At 41.9% G+C, this 21038-nt stretch overlaps 1 protein-coding gene across 1 annotated transcript in view; it reads left to right on the top strand.

The window, feature by feature from the left end:
• CERKL (ceramide kinase like) overlaps positions 1 to 21038 on the top strand; it is a 618864-nt gene that overhangs the window by 25125 nt on the left and 572701 nt on the right.

Raw genomic sequence — 21038 nt, 5'->3', positions numbered from 1 at the left:
TGCACTACTGGGAGCTAGATGGACACACTGGGTGACCCAATAAGAAGAAACATGTATGTGCAGCCACCATCAGCAGCTCGCTTGCAGTAGTGCATTTCTGCTCTCGAGCCTACCTTAGTATTCTTCTTTATTAAGAGAACAAAGAAACTTAGATAATATAGGAATATTCTTTAAATGTGCACTTTCTGTCTGTACCATGATAGTTTAGTTTTGACTTTACTGTCACTTTAATAGTAAGTTCTAGTAATAATTCAACAGATTGTTTATAAATAAATAAAATAATATCAGTTTACTGAGTAAAGGGACATAAAGTACAAAAAGAAAATGCTGTTCTAGCATTTTATTATTGTACTAAAACTTCCATAAAACTATGGGGCTGATCACAATCTCCCTTTGATTATTATTCGCATGCTATTGGCTGCTATGTTCATGTGATCACAATCGTCCATTTTAATTGCTTTATCAGCAGCATTTTTTCATGATTGGTTTTGCACAAAATGGTCCAACACTTAGCGTGTGCCAGCACTGTTTCTACTAACCATAATCCATATGTTATTCATAATTAATGACACATTTATAGTGTCATTTTTAATTTCCAAATGCCACAGCTAAAATCATGTGACCAACCTCCAGACAACATTTTTTAGCTGATTAACAGGTATCACAATTTTTTTTTCTAATGTAACACTGGCATCGCTACATGTTCCTCAGTTAATTGAATTTCTCTAAATGGAGTAGACATGAGTTTAGTCACCAACTCTCAGGAAATTCCGATTTCCACTTTTTCAAGTTTGAATGAGTGGAAAATGCCTGTTTACCCTGATACTTTGCAGGTATCACAACATCATTCACTTGAACTTATGATCTAATAGTCTTTGAATCTGTTAAACACAGGTTTCCTTGAGCCTTTGTTCACAACTAGAACTGTGGCAGAGCTTTTAGAGCATATTTTTTTCTTCAGGAATTTTTGTCAGACTACGTTTTAAAGGCTGCTCCCATATTTCTTTGGAAGGTGATTAATTATTTTAACATTATCAAAGATTGCTATTTAGTTATACCTGAATCATCACAAGAATGATATTTTACTCGAACTTGGTGTCATCAAAGCCCTAAAAAATGTACAAGATGTTACTGAGCATATGAGGCAGACTGATTACCTTTTTACTCTCCATTCTGATTACTGAAATGTTAGAGAATTAGGTTTTAATACTTCTTTGGCCTGTGAGTTTACTTCTATCCTTACATCCTGCAGGCTGTTGAAGGCTGCCCAACCATTTATGAAGAGGGGTAGTTGTACCTTTTCATGGCTTTAGTATAAGGAAACTTCTATTGAGCAGTGGCTAGCTGGCCTTTGGTGATACATTTCTGTAAGTTATCTGTATAATTTATATGTTTGCTTGCAAGCAGTATTTAGTGAGAAAGTCTGGCAGACAGTACTTACTTTTTAGGTGAAGAGTTTTCACAAGTTGTGCCTTATAGATTGCTTAGGTAGTGAACCATTAGTGTTTTGTATTATATGAAGAGAATATGAAGGAAAACAAGATGTTTGATTAATAAATTATTTTCTTGGAATGCAAACCTCAGAGGTAGCGAATGTCAGACAGCCTGGACTTGTTCATCTGGGATGACTGACAAGCTCTGCAGGGGGCAGAGTAGCACGTGTGCAGCAGATGCTGATCTGGAGACCCCAAATGAGAACATTGTCCGCACAGATCTTCATAAAATGTGGGCCTGTGAATAAAAGATGTGGAGGAATATCCTTTATTAACTGGTGGAAAACTGTGAAGTTAGATATGTGATAAGAAAGACTGGTAGAGAAAACTTAACACACTCCATTCTTGGTGATGTGCAATTAGGGTTTCTACCTTTTTGCTAGCATATATTTGCATAAATAATTATTTATTAATTATATAATAAAAAATAGAAATTATAGCTGCTAGGAATGCATTTTATATGATCATTGGTTTATAAATAGATTTTAACACACATAGAAGACGTTTCACCTTGTGGCCATCATCTTTATTTCAGCTTGGACTTGAACCTTAAAAACACCAGCCATGTCCGCAAAATACCAGTTGGGTGGCACTGTCAACCCTATGTGCAATGGCTGCACACCCCTTCATCTATACATCCATGGTGGGGGATATGCAGTGGTCTTGTTTGGGAAGTGCAGAGTTTACATTTACTTGTCACTTTTTTGTGTGTGTTTGTGGGGGGTGGGGTTGCATATGTAATACAAAAGCAAATCCATCTCCCTACTGTTATCGTGTGTATACTGCTGGTTTAAGTGTATACATAGAAAAACAGAAGCACAGAGTTTCAGAGATTAACATATCTCCCAGTTTTGGGCACTTGATAAAAGGAGACCCCTCTGAGCTACAAAACATAATGCTCTTACTCTGAATGCTAAGCCTGTAAATGTACAACATATAGGCTTACTATACATTATTTACTAGTCATATGGGTTATTGCTTTTGAATTGCTATAACAAATGTGACACTGTGCAGCACACTGCCTATGGGAAAATCAATAGTTTCTGCATAAAATTCAATAACCTAACTCACAGAGCTTGTAATTAGCTGTACCAGTCAGAGAACTTCATAAATTCCACAACTGCATTTCTTTTAGCAAATATGTTAAGCAGGAGTGTTATAACCTTTTTATGATAAAAGGCTGCTCTGTATGCTAATTCACTTGAAGGGCCAGTAAACAAGTTTGTAGAAATATTATTAAGGGATTAAATGCCTATCAGTTGTTACCAGCAGAGAGGGACATAACATAACTTAACCCTTAAATAACAATAAATAATAAATAAATAATAAAATTTGACCGTCATCGGTCAAAACATTTATTAACTGAACAACTTTTGTAACTGAACCGACAGGCAAGATGGCGGCAAGAACTTATCACTAACTATAACCCAGCGCTACTGGAGGTAAACGGCCCAAACGGAAACTGCAGCAGAGAGGCTCTCTGCTCAAGGAAATGTTACTGAGGGGTGTCGAGCTCTTGTGACCCACCCACAAGGGGAAGGAGGGGCACCCCACGTGCACTTGGGGGGATATCCACCCCTCTCACTTTTAGTCTGGTCATCGCTCAACCCTTTTCGCCCTTTCCTGCGCAACAGGGCCGCTACCTCCCACCACAAGATAGCATGAATATGATACACTTGCCGCCACCCTAACTAACCACAACCTGCTTATAGGCGGGTTACTATAGAATCCTTAATATCAGTAATAAAGATATCTAGGGCTACATTCTCCAGGTGAACCCTATCTCTCCTATAGTACTGCAGCTTGTTGGACATGATGGAATCATGCTTAATCACAATTCCTCCCATCCACGTGACAGTCTTGCCTACTGAGGCATTTATCTTTTTCCGCACCTTATAGGCTGCACTGTGAATAGCCATGTGTCGCCATTCCAGCCTGGGAATAATATTGGACCACCCTATCTTAATGTTCGGGATTCTTGTGCTTATCCATGCAATCCCGGCCTGCATGAATTTTTATCAATTCGAATACTGGAATGGCGCCCACATCGTTACCCCCCAAATGAATAATCAATATGTGAGACTTACCCCAGCGTACTAGGGCCTCAGATATAAGGGGGGGGCTAACCTAGGCCAACACATACCCCTTTCCCCCAACCATCTAACTGATGCCTTATGGGAAGGGAAACCCAGGGATTGACTCCCGGGCAGGGATAGGCAACGAATGCAGGCCCAATGCACATACGAGTGCCCCACGATCCACACTCTCTTGGCACCTTGGGATGCTCCTGCAATGACAAACAGTGTGAAGAACACAAACAAAGCAAATGGCTTAACATTAAACAACTGGGCGAACATAACCCCGGTCCCTTTTAGAACGCCATCTACCCAAATGCTTAATGGCTTCTGCTGAGGAGCCGTCAGCGCAGCATTAGTCGCAGCCCCTATACGAAAGGAGTGGGAAGCTATCCTAGTTACATCTAAACCTGCTACCTCCGCCGCCTTTGCTAAGACCTTGCGGATTTGGTAGACGGATAACGCGTACCCGTTAGCATGTATTAATAGAAACCCCAATTTTGCAGCCCTGCATTCCCAGAATTTAGTAAGGGCACCGACTGGGCAGCATGACCCAAGTGTCTTCGGCATATTAATCCACACCCCTTTACCCTGCTGATCTGTTTTTGAATGCGGAAGATACAACAACGAAGAATCCGCTGAAAACCGTAAATGATCAGCTAGCAAGCCCTTGCTAACCTGTGTTTTAGAAGGGGATACTAATTCCCTACTCTAAGAGCTGTGGAATAAGCAAGTACGAAAGCTGCACAAAATAACAAAAACTCTTATTGCGTAGTGCAAACCTGCCTTAATAGGCTCTCTAGGATCTTTATGCTGGAGTTGCGACCTTCCCCACCCTTTCACTACCTGCCGTGCAAAAAAGGAGCTAGTCGGGTCAGGCATGCCCATCGTGCGAAAGAAGGACAATGCGGCTAGCAGAGAGTGAATAGCTCCAATGCCTGGCCCCCGACTGTCTAAGACTGACCAGCCAGTCACACAATGCGACCTGTGATGCCACCACAGCCTCCAAATTTCATTCTTGACAGAATCGTTCCCACTCGTCCCACAAGCTAACATAAGAGCGCCAGGTGGATTGGGCTAGAGAAGCTTGGACCAGAGGGAGCAGGGATATCCATGACTTAGAAGCTGCCAAAGAAAACCAGGACAGGGTAAGCCTTCTGGAGCAGCATTAGGTGCAAGACGTCAGCCAAATCAAATTGGGACAGAGCATCAGCCAGGACATTATTAACCCTGGGGACATGCTGAGCTTGAAAATGAACATTAAGTTCCAAACAGCGCAACAGCAGTGTAATGATCAGCAATTCGATTGCTGTTTCTTTAGTCTGATTATGAGTATTCTCTGGTAAATAGTTTGTATGTATCATGTGATTAAGTCTGTCTGCTAGTGAGGAGACAGAGTCTTAATCACCTGGATTAATGTAGCCCGGAATATTCACCTCAAAATTATAAGTAGTAAGATCAGGTGAATTATATCTGGGTCCAGAGATAAGTTTGTACTATGTAAACTTTTAGATAATAAGTAGCAGTTTATATAGGTTTGTGACAGATAAGTGAGGTCCCCTTTAAGGTAATACTGTGCCTTTAAATAATACACCTTGCGGTAAGATAAGTTCACAGTGTGGAGTATAATGTTTCAGCTTGCTGGCCCTTTAAATAATACACCTTGTGGTAAAGATAAGTTCACAGTGTTAAGTTTACTGTTTCAGCTTGCTGGCCCTTTAAATAATACACCTTGTGGTAAAGATAAGTTCACAGTGTTAAGTTTACTGTTTCAGCTTGCTGGGCCTTTAAATAATACACCTTGCAGTAAAGATTTGTAAACAGTGTTAAGAATACTGTATCAGCTTGCTGCGCTGTTAAACATTACACCATACGGTAAAGATAAGTTCACAGTCTTAACGGCAATGCTAACACTTGTATACGGAACCTGGCTCTAGCAGCTGTGTGCGTGCAGCTTCTCTGATCCTCTCTGCAGATTGCGGCCTGTGTCTGTTAAGCTGGAAGTTGTTACAGCGGCGTGCGTGCTGCAGTTGCAACAGGTGACTTCTGCTTTAGATGAGAAGTAGCTTCAGTTGAAGGAGACAGAGCTAATCACAGAACAAGTGATACTCTGTTTTAGACAAGTAACAAGAAAGGCTGGAGAGTGAGTGGGTATCAACCTTCAATAAACCAGCAAAGGTGTATGGGAAATGGAAAGCTTTTAAAGGAAAAGAGAGCCAGATAATTGATTCTTAAGGTGGTATGTGAGATGTAGTAACATAAGTTAAGGTGGAACTGAGGAGTTCATGAGAAGCAGGTGCCGCAGCAGGCAAACCACCACAGCAGATGTTGCCGATAGATTGTTTACCACATGAACGACACTGAGATCATCTGTCCAGAAAATAACCGTCCTATTTGCAAAGCATGCCCCCATAATTCTACTGCTAACACTATCGGGAAAAGTTCTAGAAGGGCGAGGTACCGAGTCAAACCCCTCTCCTTCCAGTCTGACGGCCAAGGTCCTGCAGACCATAACCCTTGAAAGTAAGCCCCATATCCCATAGACCCGACTGCATCTATAAATAAGTGCAATAATTGGCTGGATATAGGGAGTGAACACCAAAGACAGATGCCATTAAAGTTCTTCAAGAAGTCCTCCCATACCCTCAAATCAGCCCTCATGCCATCAGTGATCCCTCTCTTCTCTTTGAATGTCGGGAAGAGCCCTTCAATTTACTTTCCAACCTTCTGTAAAAAACCCTCCCCATGGGAATAACTCTACCCTCAAAATTAAGGAGGCCTAGCAAGGATTGAAGATGGCGGAGGGAAATCAAATGACTGGCTGAGGCTGATCGGACTGCTAGTAACATGGATCAGGAGGTAACCGGCACAACATAGCCTCTGTGTCAATTTGGATACCCAAAAATGTGAGGCAAGTGCAAGGTCCCTCGGACGTATCTTCGGAAAGAGGGACCCAAAATTGCAACATCAGGTCCCTCATGGTCTGCAAGAGAAGCCTACAATCTTGTGAGTCCCTACTTCCCACTAGGAGAAAGTCATAGAGGTAGTGCACTATGAAGTCACCACCGACCAGCTGGTTAACTGCCCAGTGGAGGAAAGTACTGAATGCCTCAAACAGGGCACATGAAAGGGCACAACCCATAGGCAGGAAGCAATCAACATAGTAAGCACCCTTAAACTTAATTCCCATAAGGTGAAAGGCTGATGGGTTTAACGGCAACAAACGAAAGGCCGCCTCAATGTCTAATTTCGCAAGCAAGGCCCTTCGACCAGCCAACCTTACCAGCTCAAGAGCACTATCAAACGATTGGTACTTCACTGAGTTCAGGTCCGGGTTAATGGCATCATTAACAGAACTGCCCCTGGGGGCGAAAGATGCTGGATTAAATTAAATTTACCTGCTTCCTTCTTTGGGACCACACCACTAAATTTGGCGGGGGGATAGAAGGGAAAGGGCCAATAATCCTTCCCAAACTGATTTCTTTAGTCAGTTTAGACCTAACCACTTCTGGGAACTGATAAGCAGATTTCAAGTTTCTAAGGCTAGAGGACCCTTTAATACCCTTAATTATGGGAATATGAAAATCATGAGTGAAACCATCTAACAACAACCTTGTGGCGGGATGGTTCGGGTACCGGCACAGCCAAGGCTCAAGGGCGTGAACCCTCACTGGAGTTTGGTGCCCTTTGTACCAGGAGCAAATCTGCTTGTGGCTCTACCGATTGGAAGGTCCTTTTTCTTTGGGCATTCGTTGCCTGGGTGTGAGTCCCCGCAGAACTTACAGGAATGCCGAAAAGGTGCAGGAGTTACCCCTATCGCATTTGCTCCCCTAAAATACCCAACAGGCACCCCTTTCCATTTACCCTTTCGGAACGAAAGGACTGCCCTGGAGCACTGGTGGAAGCGGAGGAGGGAGCACGGGAGCCCAGGCACTGCCAGAGTTGGGTATCAGTAGGGTTACCAGTCATCTTCTGCCTGAACTCCGAATCATAGTCCCTCCACGCACCATCACCATACCTCCTCTGTATTCAGTGTATGTTATCTGTATATTTCAAGATAGCATAGCACTGAATGGGATATTTTTCTAAGTAGCATGATGAGCACACTCTGAAACAAACCAGCCATTCATCAAAAGTCTCAGGGCACTTGAACCTTTTAGGACCAGTGCCATCAGAACTCCTCTCTTTATGTCTGTAAGCTTCTCCTAGTTCAAATACATTAACATATTTTCCTTGCTGAATTTTCTTGACTGTTTTAGGTTTCAAGTGTTCATGCAAGGAAGGGGTATAAGCGGGCAATGAGCCACCGTGTAAGGCAACCTTTCGTTCTGGAATGAGGCTAGGGGAAGGGCGCTCAATTACTTGGTCTGAAACCTCCGTGGAATGCTCAACTAATGCTAAGTGCTGCTGCTGAGCTGCTTTTTTAAAGGTACCCCCTTGGAATTCCTGCCACATTCTTTTGACCATTGAAAACATCAGTTTCTACCCCTTAGTTTTAAGCCCCAGTGAAGTGTCACTATCAAAGTCTGATTCTGTTAGTGATAAATCTGCCATGTCAGGTCAGTCATGTATAAGTGCCCCATTCTTACCATCCGCCGATGATGCGGCTGCCTGACTTGTGCCACCAGCTGGGATATCTCTCCCTGGTTCACTGTCTGCTGAATTACTGCCACTGACCCTGGATCAGCCTGCACTCCTACTGGGTTAAGTACCTGGAGTGGAACACTCGCCGGACTAGAGACTGCAGATGAAACGGAATCACCTTGTGCTGCCCCCTGCAAAATAGATAAAATTTCGCAAGCACAATGAACACAAGTGGTGGAAGGGTTAACACTCCTTACTCTTGCAGCCTCATTCCCAATTGTACTAGTATGTGACCCTGTATTGCACCCTGACCCACCCTGCAACTGAGACATGGGATTATTCTGCCCAAACCCAACATTAGTCGTAGTTAGTGGAATACTGTCCCTAACATTAATGGGAGGGTTCTGCACATACATCCCAACAGTAACGTTAGTCCCTGATGCACTGGCTGATGTGAACATATTGTTTTGCCCATTCACACTATCTCGTACATTATTCACAGAAACATTCGCCATATGATTCATAACCGGAACATTTATGCCTGTTTGGGGTGATGCCATAGTAGTTACACATACATTCCTAACAGTATATGAAAGAGCAGGGTTTGAAAGTCCCCCCCACATTATTACTGCGTTCATATGACTCGCCAGCTACTGTGTCACTATTATGAAGCACAGAACATTCATTCACTTTCTGCCTTTGATCAATCTTAGCCTTATATAACTGCGTATATGCCCCTCAACCGCCTCTAGAGATCACCCCTTTTGACACATTATATCGAGTGCCACCTCTCATTCCCTATGATACATTAATCCCAGCACCTTTCTTAGTTGCTGTGCCACCTCTTGAGGCCCTGCTTCTCCTTACCGCAACTCCTGAAATGCCCCTTTTTTGACCACTTTTGGCCCCTCTAATTGCCCCCAAGGAGATTGGCAATCCTTCCTCTACCGGTGTCCTCTCTTGGTGCTCACCTGCAGTGTGCACTGGAGGACCCGGTCGATTGCCTCCATCTCCTTCCGTATTCTTGCGCGAATGAGGCCGTATGACGTCACCGGAAGGGGCGGAGCTTCCGCCGGCCACTTCTGTAAACGCCGATGAGGATGCCGATTGAAGCGGAAAGCTGGAAGAAGCCATGGTCGCTGCCAGGGACGCGAGGAAGGAAGAAACAGCCAAGGCTGCCGACGGAGGGATCACGGTGAACAGGGATGACACAGACGACACCATTAAGTTAACTGGGTCTAAGGTAGGCACCACGTGACCAGCCCCCACACCCGACGCCATGACACCACCATTTACTGGGCCATGCTGTTGAGGGGTTAAATCATGAGGAGCAACCGCTGCACCACCAATGATTAGGACCATATCCCCTCTAGAGGAAGAAGGGCCGGGGGATGATTAACTATATACGGGGCAGGGGAACCCTCGCCAGAGGACGCCATTTTCAGAGTAGGCTGCGGCCTGGCTAATGGGGTATCTGTACCTGGCCTGTCCCCAAACAACACCGGGGAATGGGAATGTACTTGCCCGACCAGCTGAAACCCCTGAGCCACCCCTAACGCACCCGCTAGGCCCCCATGTGCACTAGAGGCCTCCTCAGTAGAAGGCCTAACCATTGCCTCGGTGGCATAGGCCGAATCCATGCAGTCGCTAACCGCATGGACCTCTGCAAATATTGTAGCTGATTTGGGATTGGTGCTAGGTGTTGCAACAACTGAGTGTGTGTATTGTGTTGCTGGATAAAGTTATCTAACTCCTCAATACAATCCATATCACTTATCTGCTTTTCTTTTCCTGATTTTGAGAAATCCAGGGCCTAGAATTGCTTTGGAGGAAGTCTGGTTCTCCTTGAGCGCTGCATGTAGAAGTTTTAAATCCCTGCAGAATTTGGAAAACGTCTCTGCTCCAGGATCCAGGAAGACGAGGGCCAGGAAGCTGTGCTGCTGACTTTTAAGGTAAGGAAGGGCAGCTCCTCCCTACACTAGCAACATTGTTGCAGCTAGACCCCAAGACTGCCCTCTTCTCCTATCTCACTCCCTCCAGCATTAACCCTTAGCTTGTTTCAGTCCCATGCTGGTCCTTCCACTGCCTTTAGCTCAACAACAAAAATGCTTCTAGACCAAGGGAAGGCAAACTACAGCCCAGCTATCAAATCAGGCCTGGTGTCTGTTTTTTTTATGGCATGGATTGGGAGTTGTGTTTTTTTACATTTTTAAATGCTGGAAAACAAATCAAAATATTTAATGGCATGTGAAAACTATATTATATTCAAATTTCAGTCCATATATAAAGTTATATTAGAACACAGTCACTTTTCAGAATTTCTTCACAAAAAAATAAAAATAAGGCTACAACTAAAATAAGTTTCCAAGTTGCTCATGTATCATAAATGCTTAATTCATTCAAAAATGGGTGCTTCTTTATTATAAAATAATAATAGATACAATTGTATATACACATATATAGGTCTTTTTTTGTGGGGGTACTCACCGGTACTGGGTAACCCCACCTCTGACAACTCATAACAGGTACAATTTGTAATTATCATGTAAATACTCTAGTTTTCACAAGAAAGGCTGAAAAATACACAAGACATTGTAAATAATCTTGTCCCTTTGCTTTTCTGAAAGTTACTGAGCAGAATATATCAATCAATAATCAGTGAGTACCGGGACATTTTTTTTGAGTACCAGCACCTTTTCTTTTACAAAAAAAGCTCTGCGTGACACATACATATTGTGTGTGTGTATGTGTATATGTAGGTATATATATATATAAATACACACACATACATACATACACACTCTCTCTCTCTCTCTCTCTCTCTCTCTCTCTCTCTCTCTCTCTCTCTCACAAACACACACTCTCACTCTCTCTCTCTCACTCACTCACACTCTCTCTCTCTCTCACACTCTCACTCTCTCTCTCTCTCTCTCTCTCTCTCTCTCTCTCTCTCTCTCTCTCTCACACTCTCACTCACTCACTCTCTCATATTTTAAGGCTCCATTGGCTCCCTGGCGCCTAGGATTGTCATAAATGTGAACCAGTTATCTAAGGTTGGACAACACTGATCTATAGTCATTGGTAATAGAGATGCTGAATGGTGACAACTCTGTCACTATCAATAAAGATTTGAATGCAATAAAAAGTAGGTGCCCAAAATAGAGGTAGCCACATAGTCATTGTTATCCCATTTTTTAAATTGCACCTTCTGAATCTGAGTTTTCTCTTCAACCTACTGATTGTAACTCATTACTGCTAGTAACTCATTACTGCTAATAACTCATTACTGCTAATACGTCATTACTGCTAGTAACTAATTGCTGCTAGTAACTCAATACTGCTAATAACTCATTACTGCTAGTAAATCATTACTGCTAATTACTCAATACTGGTAATATGTCATTACTGCTAGTATCTCATTACTGCTAGTAACTCATTACTGCTAATAAGTCATTACTGCTAATAACTCATTATTGCTGGTAACTCAATACTGCTAATAAGTCATTACTGCTAGTACTCATTACTGCTAAGTTATTACTGCTAGTAACTCAGTACTGCTAAGTTATTACTGCTAGTAACTCATTACTGCCTATACATTAATGCCTAGTAACTCATTACTGCTAGTTACTCATTACTGCTAGTTACTCATCACTGCTAGTTACTCAATACTGCCTAGTTACTCATTACTGCTAGTTACTCATTACTGCTAGTTACTCATTACTGATAGTAACTCATTACTGCCTAGACTTTACTTCTAGTAACTCTTACTGCCTAGACTTTACTGCTAGTAACTCATTACTGCTTAAGGGTCCCTATTTATCAAAGCGTCAACTATGTTGCATTCACGGGCGTCAATATGCTCGCCAAACATTGCGACTGCGGATCTGAATACGATCTCCTTATTTATCAAAAAAGCCGTCAAAAACGCGCGAGTCATGTACGGTGCAAAGAGTATCGGACTGGTGTTAACTAACATTAATCTATGTCGTGGCTATTCGGGTTTTTCCCAACTTTATTTATATAATTTCATTACTATCCATGAACAAGCACATTTCTCTTTAGCACATAATTGTATACTAGTCCTAAAGCCCGTTCACACGGGCCATTTTTTGCAGTACAGCGGTCCCACCCCTTGCGCTCTCTCCCCCCTCTCTTTTGCTCTCTCTCTCCCCCCTCTCTTTTGCTGTCTCCCCCCCCTCTCTTTTGCTCTCTCTCTCTCTCCCCCCCTCTCTTTTGCTCTCTCTCTCCCCCTCTCTCTCTCTCCCCCTCTCTTTTGAGCTCTCTCTCCCCCTCTCTTTTGAGCTCTCTCTCTCCCCCCTCTCTTTTGAGCTCTCTCTCTCCCCCCTTCTCTTTTGCGCTCTCCCCCCGATCTCTTTTGCGCTCTCTCCCCCATCTCTTTTGCGCTCTCTCTCCCCCATCTCTTTTGCGCTCTCTCTCCCCCATCTCTTTTGCGCTCTCTCTCCCCCATCTCTTTTGCGCTCTCTCTCCCCCATCTCTTTTGCGCTCTCTCTCCCCCATCTCTTTTGAGCTCTCTCCCCTCTCTCTCTCTCTCTCTCTCTCCCTCTCTCCTCTCTCTCCCTCCTCTCTTTTACGCTCTCTCTCTCTCCCCCTCTCTTTTGCGATCTCTTCTGCCCTCTCTTTTGCGCTCTCTCCCCCCTCTCTTTTGCTCTCTCTCTCCCCCCCTCTTTTGCTCTCTCTCTCCCCCCTCTCTTTTTTGCGCTCTCTCTCTCCCCCCTCTCTTTTGCGCTCTCTCTCCCCCTCTCTTTTGCGCTCTCTCTCTCCCCCTCTCTTTTGCGATCTCTTCCCCCCTCTTTTGCGCTCTCTCTCCCCCCTCTCTTTTGCGCTCTCTCTCCCCCCTCTCTTTTGAGCTCTCTCTCCCCCCTCTCTCTCCCCCCCACTCTCCCCCCTTCTCTCCCCCTCTCTCTCTCCCCCTCTCTTTCTCCCCCCCCCTCATCTCTCTCCCCCCCCTCTCCCCCCCCCCTCTCTCCCCCCTCTCTCTCTCCCCTCCTCCTCTCTCTCTCCCCTCCTCCTCTCTCTCTCCCCCCTTCTCTCTCTCTCTCTCTCTCTCTCTCTCTCTCTCCCTCCTCCTCTCTCTCCCCCCTCCTCTCTCTCTCTCTCTCTCTCTCTCTCTCCCCCTCCTCTCTCTCTCTCTCTCTCTCTCTCTCTCTCCCCCCTCTTCTCTCTCTCTCTCTCCCCCCCTCCTCTCTCTCTTTCTCTCTCCCCCCCTCCTCTCTCTCTCTCTCTCTCTCTCTCTCCCCCCCTCCTCTCTCTCTCTCTCTCTCTCTCTCTCTCTCTCTCTCTCTCTCCCCTCCTCTCTCCCCTCCTCTCTCTCTCTCTCTCTGTCTCTCCTCTCTCTTTTGTGCTCTCTCTCCTCCCCCTCTCTTGCGCTCTCTCTCTCTCCCCCCTCTTTTGCGCTCTCTCTCTCCCCCCTCTTTTGCGCACTCTCTCCCCCCTCTCTTCACGCTCTCCCCACCCTCTCTTTTGCTCTCTCTCTCCACCATCTCTTTTGCGCTTTCTCTCCCCCCTCTCCTCTCTCTCTCCTCCTGTCTCTCCCCTCCTCTCTCTCCCCCTCCCCTCTCTTTCTCCCCTCTTCTCTCTCTCTCTCTCTCTCCCCCCTCCTCTCTTTCTCCTCTCTCTCTCTCTCTCTCTCTCTCTCTCTCTCTCCCCCCTCCTCTCTCTCTCCCCCCTCCTCTCTCTCTCTCCCCTCCTCTCTCTCTCCCCCTCTTCTCTCTCTCCGACTCTCACCTCCTCTCTCTCCCCTCCTCTCTGTCTTTCTCCCTTTTCTATCTCGCGGCCATGCCCCCTTCACGCCTGACCATGCCCCTTTCGCGGCCATTCACGTCAGGCCATGCCCCCTTCACGTCGCTCCCGCCCGGCCATGCCCACTTCTGCCACAGATGATGGATCAGCTAGGGAGTAGGACTCAAAGGCCAGGTGTGTTTGTCCTTGTGCTGTCTCTACTGCGCATGACAGCTTTGGACAAACACACTTGGCCTTTTATATAATAGGATAGTGTAAATGTATTCTTTTTCTGAGCAGGACTAATTGCGAATATAGCAAGTAGCAACATATTTGGTGCAAAGTGTATAGTGAATTATTTTAATTCTTTTTAATATTGTACATACATATATTAGTATGTATATACATACACACACATATACAGTATATATATCAGAGTATCATATGTATTTATTTGCAATAAATAGATATTTTAAAGGGATAGGAAAGTAAAAATATAAGTTGCATGATTCAGATAGAGCATGTAATTTTTAAACACTTTAAAATTAATTTCTATTTTCAAATGTTCTTTGTTCTCTTGGTATCCCTTGTTGGAAAAGAATACGCACATATCCTACACTAGTGGGAGCTAGCTGCTAATTGGTGCCTGCACACATTTGTCTCTTGTGATTGGCTAAATAGATGTGTTCAGCTAGCTGCCAGTCGTGCAATGCCGTTCCTTCAGCAAAGGATAACAAGAGAATGAAGCAAATTTGATAATAGAAGTAAATTGGAAAGTTGTTTAAAATTGTATGTTCTATCCAAATCATGAAAGAATATTTTGGGGTTTCCTGTCCCTTTAAAAGCTGGGCCAGTTTTCTCTCTGCACCTGTCTAAACCCTCCTGATTGCAATCTATTTTTAAAATCCACCGCTACACAGGTGTTATAAAATGGGCTGGCATATAAGATGGCATTTCTTACTGAAAAAGAAATTCAAGAGATGAAAGAAATACACTGAAAATAGCATGCCAGTAAAGAGGTGATTTTAATTTCAATTGTATCTGAATCATGACAGTTTAAAGGGACAGTATAGACTCATTTTCATATAACTGCATGTAATAGACACTACTATAAAGAATAAGATGCACAGATACTGATATAAAAATCCAGTATAAAATGGGTTAAAAACGTATTTAGAAGCTTTTAGTTTAACTCTGTTGAAAAGGCAGTTGGAAAGCCCACTGCAAGTGGGAAATAAGACACTCCCCCCTCCCCCTTCTTTTGCATATGAAAAGACCCTTTACACAAACAGGAGCAAGCTGGAGAAGGTAGCTGACGGTATTCAAATAAAACTTTGGGGCTTGGTTAGGAGTCTGAAAATCAGAGCAATGTTATTTAAAAATAAGCAAAACTATACATTTTAAAAAACAAACAAACTTTATGGGCTTTATAAATAGATCATCTACAAAACATTTATGCAAAGAAAAAATGAGTGTATAATGGCCCTTTACGATTAGGTGGGCTATCCCTTTGAGCAATCATTTTAAGATTATATTGAATCAAACATTAATTCGAATTTTAAAATCCTTGTCTAAAATATTACACTGTGTGTCCTAATATCAGCATCAATGTTTATCTTTAATACTAATTTCACATATACATACTTTCAAAGTATAATACACAATGTAACAAATGGCACTTATAAGTTCTGATGAGTGATCAATGACACAAGTATCGAGCAATTAGTGATAGTTTAAAATGTGTATTTGAATCAGATTGGCAGATGTCATAAATCATGTGATTATGCATATTCCAATCAAAAGTGGTGGAAAAATTCACGAGTGTGTGGGTTGTTTAGGAGTTTGCGTCATAATTTGTGCGAAAAGTGTTGAGTCAAATATGGCGCAAAGTGGAGAGTGGGACTTGTATTACATGGCTTAAACATGGTGCACATAGATTTTTCAGAAAAAATAAAAAGGAAGTTAGCTATATTATGTTGTGTATTTATTTCATTTTTATCTCTATAGCTATTAGTGCAACAAGTTTGGGGCAAAATTTTGCACCAAATATGTAGAAATAATTTTGTCCCCTTGCTTTGTAATGAGAGACAAAGTTGTAGCATAATCCATAAGTAGTAATGCATTTTTTCATTTTTATCCCTATATCTACTAGTGCACCAAATGTGTAGCAATAATATTGTTTGATTTAGAAAAGGTATACAAATTTAATAAAGTTTCTAATTTACTTTTATTATGTAATATACTTCATTGTCTTGCAGCATCGAACATAAGCTTTCTGTGTTTTCAGACTCCCTTTGACTTCTATGGCATCCGAGACCTCAAGGGTGGAAGATTGAAAACTAGGTACGCTAAGTCGGAAAAGACGCGAGCGTAAATGTAGAATTTTTTATAAGATTTGTGAGAGCTTCAAATAGTGTCGAATAGGAGGATGAATGAACACAATTCCGCTCGAATACTATGGTTTTCAACTCGCATCGATCTGCGTCGGATTGAGATTGCGGGATAGTATTTTACGTCCCAATTTTCAACATTTGCCGATCTTGATGCTTTGATAACTACGGTGGATCAATCTCGCGACAATTGCAATGCGGAATTCCAACGTATTTTCAGTTGACGCTTTGATAAATAGGCTCCTTAGTCTTTACTGCTAGTAACTCATTACTGCTAGTAACTCATTACTGCCTAGACTTTACTGCTAGTAACTCATTACTGCTTAGTATTTACTGCTAGTAACTCATTACTGCTTGTAACTCTGACTGCCTAGACATTACTGCTAGTAACTCATTACTGCCTAGACTTTACTGCTAGTAACTCATTACTCCTTAATAACTCATTTCTGCCTAAACATTACTGCTAGTAACTTATTACTGCATAGTCTTTACTGCTAGTAACTAAAGTTACTAGCAGTAGCTACTAACTCTTACTGCCTAGACTTTCCTGCTAGTAATTGATTACTGCTAGTAACTCTTACTGCCTAGACATTACTGCTAGTAACTCATTACTGCCTAGACATTACTGCTGTTAACTCATTGCTGCCTAGACTTTACTGCTAGTAACTCATTACTGTTAATAAGTCATTACTTCTAGTAACTCATTACTACCTAGACTTTACTGCTAGTAATTTAATACTGCTAGTAACTCATTACTGCCTAGACATTACTGCTAGTAACTCATTACTGTTAATAAGTTATTACTGCTAGTAACTCATTACTGCTATTAGCTCATTACTGCTAGTAACTAATTACTGCCTAGACTTTACTGCTAGTACTCATTACTGCTAGTAACTATTTACTGCTAGTAACTCATGACTGTTAATACGCCATTACTGCTAGTAACTCATTACTGCTATTAACTCATTACTGTTAATAAGTAATTACTTCTAGTAACTCATTAGTGCCTAGACATTACTGCTAGTAACACAATACTGCTAGTAACTTATTACTACCTAGACATTACTGCTATTAACTCATTACTGTTAATACATAAGTACTGCTAGATAGTTATTACTGCTAGTAACTCATTACTTCCTAGACATTACAGCTAGTAACTCTTTACTGCCTAACAACTCATTACTGCTATTAAATCATTACTGCTATTAACTCATTACTGCCTAGACATTACTGCTAGTAACTCATTACTGCCTAGACTTTACTGGTAGTAACTCATTACTGCTAGTACACATTACTGCTAGTAACCATTACTGTTAATAAGTCATTACTTCTAGTAACTCATTACTAGCTAGACATTACTGCTAGTAAGTCATTACTGCCTATACTTTACTGCTAGTAACTCAATACTCCTTAATAACTCATTTCTGCCTAGACATTACTGCTAGTAACTCATTGCTGCTTACACTTTACTGCTTATTACTCATTACTGTTAATACATCATTACTGCTAGTTAGTTATTACTGCTAGTAACTCGTTACTGCCAAGACATTACTGCTAGTAACTCATTACTGCCTAACAATTTATAACTGCTATTAACTCATTACTGCCTGGACATTACTGCTAGTAAGTCATTACTGTTAATAAGTCATTACTGCTATTAACTCATAACTGCCTAGACATTACTGCTAGTAACTCATTACTCCCTATACTTTACTGCTAGTAACTCATTACTGCTCATGACTGTTAATAAGCCATTACTGCTAGTAACTCATTACTGCTAGTAACTCATTACTGTTAATAAGTCATTACTTATAGTAACTCATTACTGTCTAGATATTACTGCGAACTCATTACTGCCTAGACATTACTGCTAGTAACTCATTGCTGCTAGTAACTCATTGCTGCTAGTAACTCATTGCTGCTAGTTACTCATTACTGCTAGTAACTCATTAATGCTAGTAACTCAATACTGCCTAGTAACTCATTGCTGCTAGTTACTCATTGCTGCTAGTAACTCATTACTGCTAGTTACTCATTACTGCTAGTTAATCAATACTGCTATTAACTCATTACTGCTAGTTAATCATTGCTGCTAGTAACTCATTACTGCTAGTAATTAATTACTGCCTAGTAACTCATTACTGCTTGTTACTCATTACTGCTTAGACACCCACCACACTGACGCTTGGGAAAGGACATTATACAGTAATGGTGGGATTATGCTTAGTCTAGTTTGTGTTGTCTCCTGTAGTAGGTCAGGTGGGGGAATCCTGGGTGCTGTGTTGTTGTGGTGGAAGTCAGGCTTTAGTTACAGTTACTTGTATCTGGGATCCACTATGTTTATTAGCAGATGTCAGCTAGTCCAGTCAAAGGGACATTAAACTGCTGGGCACAACTACAATATCATGATCACCACGCACCATCTTATTGTTGTTCCTCCATTCTGTTATTTTAACCCATTACAGGTAATGGTTGGAAAAACTCTACATCTTCATACAGGGCACTTTCTTTATGATTCATGCTAACCCTAAGCTGACTATACAGTGGAAAAACAATTGCAGCAAACAAGGTAAATTTGTTTTAAAACAATATTTAGACATGGATACTGTAGCAGGACAGACATAAGTATCTTGTAATTACAAGTTTTTTTTTACTGTCCCTTTAATATAGAAGAGGGGGGAGCCTCTTAGTTGTTGGTCTTTACAAATAGTACACTGTCACTTAGAGGGACAGTCAAGTCAAAATTAAACTTTCACGATTCAGATAGGGCATGCAATTTTAAACAACTTTCCGATTTACTTTTATCATCAAATTTGCTTTGTTCTCTTGGTATTATTCTTCCTTGAAAGCTAAACCTAGGTAGTTTCATAAACTGCTTTCTAAGCGGTTGAAGCCGCCTCCTATCTCATTTTGACAGTTTTTCACAGCTAGACAGTGCTAGTTCATTTGTGCCATATATATAACATTGTGCTCACTCCCGTAGGATTATTTATGAGTCACTACTTATTGGCTAAAATGTAAGTCTGTCAAAAGAACTGATATATGGGGACAGTCTTAAGAGGCTTGGATACAAAGTAATTACAGGAGTATATATATATATATATATATATAAAATATATATAAAATGCATCTATAAAAAGGCTGCTTTTCGTCACCACGTGCATGGGAGTTGCTCATCTTGGAGCTAACATGGGCTCTGCTTGGTAAGAATGCTGCATATGCTGTGCACAGTGTACCTAGCAATCAGTGGCCATGTGACTGCATAAGGTGGGTGTAAGCGATGCCAATACAGCATTAATGAAAAGCTAAAGCATTTTTTAACACATTTTCTTTGCTAAGTGCCTTGCAATAGTGCACTGGGCTCTACTAACACAGCATGTCCCTTTAATAAAGTGTCTGAGCTATGCATGAAGCTCCTAATGAAGACAACATTCTCACATAGATTTTTAGCTGATGTATTAGTACATGCTGTTCCTTGTGCACTTGCCATCTTTACAGAGCAGTCTGTTTATCGTGTTCCTTCCCACTCAACATTTATTATTGTGTCTGTGTTCTTCGGAAAAATAAAAAGTCTACATTAATGAAGTAATGTTCACATCTGTTACTTTTCTATATTTTGTTGAAATAACTCAATGCTAAAAGAAACCAAGTAGAAGAGAGATACATATCCTTACAGCAAGCAGAAAAAAGCAAAGCAAGCTACCTCTATACAATACTCAGCAAATAGTTAGCAGCAGTAGCATAAAGTGGCTGAAGCGGCATCTAAGACCGTAAACCATGAGCTCCAAGCGTGGAACCAAAGCACAGTCACAAAAAGAGTAAAATCGCGGCTATTCGGACCACTAAACTCACTGTGTTTCCTTGCACAAATCTGAGGTTATTCCCATTCGACGGTGGTTACTCCGGGGATCACGATACACTGCTGCTCCTTCAGATCCTCCACCAGGGCAGTGCTTCCTCCATGCTAAATATAGCCTCTACACAGAAACGTCTATTCGATGCCGACATTGACTGGGCTCCCCTTTGTCACCAATCAGTCTTCAGACCCAGCTGGCTACAGCCTCACTTTCACTGCCGAAGTCACAGTGCGAACCCACTGTATATTCAAGCTCCTCCATGCTTGTAAGGATAAAAATAAGAGGTTGCTACCAGGTTAAGATTAAAAAAAGCAAATTTATTTAATAAACATTGAAGTATTCCAGTATAGACTTGGTCTAAAGCGTTTTGGCTTCTCAAGCGTGCCGTAATCATAGACCATCAATAACCTTATTACATATCCTTACAGATACTGTCACTGCTCATGTGAGCTTGTTTGGTTCAATCCTTTTTACCAAGGAGTATAGCTCTGGCAATAGACTTTACATAGAAACATAGAATTTGACGGTATATAAGAACAAAAAAGGCCCATCAAGTCTACCCATATTACATGTTACTTTTTCCTTAGGATAGCCTTATGCATGTCCCAGGCATGTTTTAATTCCTTTACAGTCTTTGTGTTTAACACCTCAAATGGAAGTTTATTCCATGAATCCACCACCCTTTCTGTAAAAAAAATGCTTCCTCAAATTTCTCCTGAATCTGCTACCCTCTAACTTTAGATTGTGACCCCTTGTTTTGTGTGAAAAATGCTTCCAGCTTCTATTTTATTAAGTCCCTTCATATATTTGAAGGTTTCTATCATGTCACATCTTTCCCTTCTATCCTCTAAGGCTAAGCTATACATATTTAGATCATAGAGTCTTTCTTTAAACGTTTTA

This window comes from Bombina bombina, chromosome 1 (genome assembly GCF_027579735.1).
Source record: "Bombina bombina isolate aBomBom1 chromosome 1, aBomBom1.pri, whole genome shotgun sequence".
Taxonomy (NCBI): domain Eukaryota; kingdom Metazoa; phylum Chordata; class Amphibia; order Anura; family Bombinatoridae; genus Bombina; species Bombina bombina.
The sequence above is the reverse complement of the archived record's forward strand: the minus strand, read 5'-3'. Positions and strand labels throughout refer to the sequence as shown.